The 4,978-nt window shown below is 45.0% G+C and overlaps 1 pseudogene; it reads left to right on the forward strand.

The window, feature by feature from the left end:
* The first annotated feature begins 3,814 nt into the window (after positions 1 to 3,814).
* On the forward strand, positions 3,815 to 4,262 carry LOC129668512 (40S ribosomal protein S11-like; annotated as a pseudogene).
* Positions 4,263 to 4,978: the final 716 nt, after the last annotated feature.

Consider the following 4,978-nt stretch of genomic DNA (forward strand, 5'->3'; position numbering starts at 1 on the left):
CTTGACACTGTCAGCTTCGCTCAGGGCATTTGTCATAGCTCACATGCTGACTCTTCTGAGGTGGAGAGCCACAGGCTCTCACTCCGCCCTTCACTCTCTGCGCGCTCCTCACTTAGCACTGACCTCACTAGTGCTGACTAAGGTCGATACTGAGTAAGACACTGTTACCTTTTCCTTCACAGAACTGGCACATGGTCTCTGAGGAATTCCCTCTATAGTTATAGCAAATGATGTAATTATATTTAAATTTTTTTAATTATGAAAAAAAAAACGAAAAAAATTCATAGTGAAGTAATCCTAATAAAGCAACCTAGGCTAGCAAAAGAGTTAAGATATGGATCTATTGTCTCGGTGTTCTAATTTTACCTTTCAGATATACATGGTCTTGTGGCTTCTGAAGGCACCTGCACAGAGCCACCCTCATACACAGACACACTCGAGCAATTAAAAAGAAATCATTAATAAACATTATGTGATTACTCTTGGGCTCCACCCACACACACAGTTTATATCGGTTGGTTGCAGACATTTTGTCTTCTTCATCACTGTACGTCTAGTGCGTGGAGCAGGCCCTGACATCTAGGATGTTCTAGTTGATCGATGTGTGCTTTGCCCTGAGTTTCCTCAAAGGCCTTCTCCAAATCCATCTCAGCCACCCTGGTCATGGTCACCAGCGTGTGCCCTCATCTCTACCTCAGCCTGGCCTGTCCTTGAGTTCACCTGTTCTGCCTCTTCTATCTGACTTCTGCCTGTATGCGATCCAAGTCCCACCTTTTCAAAACTGCATCCGGGGATGCCCCTGGCCACACTGAAGTCTCTGACTGAAGTCTCTTCCTTCAAGTAGGAAGAACTAGTCTCATTAATTTTTTTAATGCTTTCCTTATGCCAAGGAACATTGTCTTCCTAAACTAGTAATAAAAGGCTTGGTTATCTGTATCTTTAGACTGGCAAGCTCTCAGCTGTGTAATTGGGAGAGGTCTGTCTGTGAGAAAATGGAAAGCTGTTTCCTGACCACTGCTGACAATAGAACTCACAGCCTCAGGCCTGCGAGGCTAGTGCTTTTCTGGTGAACTACAACCCAAGCCCAGCAACAGGGTCTTTGGCAATTTAACAGTCTAGTCTTCATCTTCGAATAAGATTATAAACTGTAACAAACTGATGAAAGATGAGAGGGAGGGTGTCTTACCACTCTATGGCTGTGAAGAGAAACCAAGACCGTGGCAGCTCTTACAAAGGAAAGCCTTTAAATGGGACTTTCTCACAGTTTCAGGGGTTTATTCCATTGTGGTCATGGTGGGGAGCAGGGGAGCACGCAGGCAGACATGTTGGAGAAGTAGCTGAGGGTTCTACACCTGGATCCACGGGCAGCAGAGAGAGCCTGAGCCTGGTTTGAGCTTTTGAAACTTCAAAGCCCACCCCCAGTGACACACTTCCTCTAACAAGGCCACACCTCCTAATCCTTCTCAAGTAGTGCCATTTCCTGATGACCAAGCATTCAACTATATGAGCCTATGGGGTCGTTCTTATTCAAAATACTGTAGAGAGTCCTTCCACAGTCAGTGATGACACCATGGCGTTACAGGCCTTCAGCCAAGCTGCCCTGCGAATGGCTGAGGATGTGACACCCGAAACCAGCCAGAAAAAAATGAAATAACTGCTGAGGCAGCTAAGCCCCAGGAGTCCAACATCTACTTCTTCAGGGAGGAGGGAAGCCTTTCCTTTCCCTTGATGAATGATGAGGAGTCTCAGAAGGTCATGATGAAAAGATGATGGCAGCTCCCTCTATTTAGCCCGAAACTGGGACTTATAAATCTCTGGCAGTGGGAGGGGTTTTGGGGGTGAATGTTCTCAAATTGCTGGGGCTAGAGGCACCAAGGACTCTTCATTTATGTGCAATAGCACAGTCCTATCATAAGAGGGGAAATGAAGTACTTAATTATCCTATGGGCGGAGAAAGAACTGCAGGGATGGTCAAAGGTCATTGGTTGAAGGCCAAGATATCAAGATATCTCATTAGCATAGGACAGATGTTTCCAGGAATCCCCAGGTGCACACTGAGCATGTTTCTTATCAGGAAAAGGGTCAGGCCTGTAACTTTCCCTGAGGGCTGTATGACGCTCCTCAGAGGGAACCTAGCTGAGGTGGGGAGTCTGTCATCTTTGCAGCAGGCTCAGGGACTATCCGGTAATGCAGTTCCCACTGCCATCTGGAACTGGCAATCTCATTCAAAAGAGCTAATTGTGACGCAGCAGGGAAACTTTTCCACATCCTCGGTGAGATCTGGGAGCCTTGCACACGGGCCTTGTTTTGAGCTCTCTAGCTGCTCCAAAGAGAAGCGGATTGATGCTAAACTTCCTCCATTCCCACCGGAAAGCTGGCAACACTCTGACCTTACTTATCATCCCTTACTGTAAACTGTCTTGTGAAAAAAAAAAAAAAAGCCTTATATACCTTGCTTTAAAAAAAAATACTAGTCTCAGACTGTATTTCACAGGGGATGAAAAACTATACTGTGAGGTATCAGGACCTTGGGTCCTTTGTTGGGAATTTTCCTACTCATTTCCTATTATGACAGAAGTCAGGAGCAGCCAAGAACAGGCACATCAACAGTTTTCCCGTAGCTGAACTTGGTCTAGGAATAACAGCAGATCTTCAGCTCTTCCAGTTCACCTGGCTTCCTAAAAACCAACAACAAAACCTGACAGATAAAGGCCAGCCTTCATTTCTCTTGTCCTCCTGAGGTCTAACATTGGTCTGATGTGCAGTTGGGTGCCCACAGAGGAGCTAGTGACGCCCTCCTGACTCTCAGAGTCCTCCAAGATCTTCCCAGGTAAACTAAAATGCCACCACCCCAAAGATCTACGGCATAGCATTCACCTTTCCTCACCAGTATCATTCTGTGTACTTAATTTAAAGTTTGTTTAACAGGTAGACAGGTTATTTTTAAACACACACACACACACACACACACACACACACACACACAAAAGGCTCAGGGAAAATTTGGGAGGTGCTATGTTGACGGTGGGAATGAATCCATAGGCCTGGGAATATCGTCAAACTCAGCAACTTGTACACATTAAATACATACACCTTGTCAGCTGTCTCTTACATGTCAATAAAGTCATATGTGTTTGGTTTGTTTGTGACAGGGTGTTCGCCCAGGCTAACATCAAACTCCTGAGTGTGTGCTGAGATTATGGTATGCCCCTTGTCTGGTTTAGGGGAGGGGACGGGGTGCCAAGGAACAATATCCAAGGTTTCATGCATGCTAGACAGGAACTCCAGTATCTGAGCTACATGCCTAGCCCAGCTCCATGTGTGTGTGTGTGTGTGTGTGTGTGTGTGTGTATTTGTGTACATATTTGTACATATGTGTACATGTTCCTGTGTCTACATATTTCTGTGTGCACAAATACAAGTGGAGGCCAGAACACAGTGTCAGGAGCAGTTTCTTAGGTACTGTTCACCTTGTTTTTGAGACAGACTGCTCATTAGCCTGGATCTAGGCAAGTAGGCCAGGCTACCTGGCCAATGAGCACCAAAGGCCTGTCTATGCCCTGTCCTGCACCTCATGTCGCTCCCCACCACGCCTCTGTATGCAACACAGTGGCAGGTTTTGTTTTGTTTTGTTTTGTTTTTCTTTTGTAATGTGGATTATAGGGCTGGAACGCAGGTCCTCATGCTTGAAAGGCAAGCTGGCTAAGGACTGAATGATCTCCTCAGCCGCAGCTTTTTTTTTTTTTTTTTAAATTAGTGAAGTAAAAAAAAAAAAAAAAGATAAAGACTTTTTTCCCCTCAGGCTTTGGGGAAGATGGGAGACATTCAGACAGAGTGTGCTTACTGAAAGCAGTTTACAATCCTTCAAAACAAGAAGCGTGTTTTGCTGGGAGAAACCATAAGGGAAAAACTCCCTCGGTTCTACAAAAGCATCGGTCTATGCTTCAAGTCACCAAAGGAGGCCACGGAAGGCACCTACAGAGACAAGAACTTTCCCTTCATGGGTACCGTCTCCATCCTGTCTGGTGTGGGGACCAAGCTGAAGACGCAGAGGCCCGCTGGCATCCAATAGGACTATCTCCGTTACATCCAGAAGTTCGATCGCTTTGCGGAGTGCCACAAGCATGTGTCTGCACCTGTCCCCCATTCAGGGATGTACAGATCGGTGACCCTGTCACCTAGGGACGGTGCAGACTGTTTGCTTCAATGTGCTCAAGGTCACCCAGGCTGCTGGCACCAAGAAGCAGCTCCCGCAGTTCTGAGGGGACTCTGGCTTACTCCTCAGAACAAGTTATTTTCCAACTTAAAAAATATTGATAAAGCGCAGAAAGAAAACAAAATATGTTTTTACTCTTTGAGCTCTCAAGTGTCAAAACAGAGAAAATAAAACCATTCAATGGTTTGGTTTTTTTGTTTTGGGTGTTTGTTTGTTTTTGAGTAATATTTTATTTTTTAAGGATTTTTTTTTTCTGGTTTTTAGAGCCAGGGTTTCTCTGTGTAGCCTTGGCTGTCCTGGACTCAATATGCAGATCAGGCAGCCTCAAACTCACAGCGATCCGGCCTCCTCTGCCTCCCTGAGTGCTGGGGTTAAAGGCCTGCGCCACTACACCCATTTTCAGCAGTAATTTTTAAGAAAAACAAATCAAAGAATGATGCACAAACAAGTCTTCAGTAAGTCTAAGTCTAAACAGACAACCTCAATTTTTTTTTTTTTTTCCAGGAAGAAATCGATGGGCTTCTGGGCAAAGTTTGTAATATACAAAGCAGCGAGGAGAGGCAAGCAATGAAAGCGATGCTATTGGCCAGCGATGCCTGCTGTGCTTTTAGAAAAGACAAGTTTCTTCTGCCCCCCAGTGGCTACTTTTATAGTTTCTCTCTCTCTTTCTGTCTTTTTCTTTCTTTCTTTCTTTCTTTCTTTCTTTCTTTCTTTCTTTCTTTCTTTCTTTCTTTCTTCCTTCCTTCCTTCCTTCCTTCCTTC

This window comes from Psammomys obesus, unplaced genomic scaffold (assembly GCF_907164565.1).
Source record: "Psammomys obesus unplaced genomic scaffold, mPsaObe1.curated_primary_1811, whole genome shotgun sequence".
In the NCBI taxonomy this organism is placed as follows: Eukaryota; Metazoa; Chordata; class Mammalia; order Rodentia; family Muridae; genus Psammomys; species Psammomys obesus.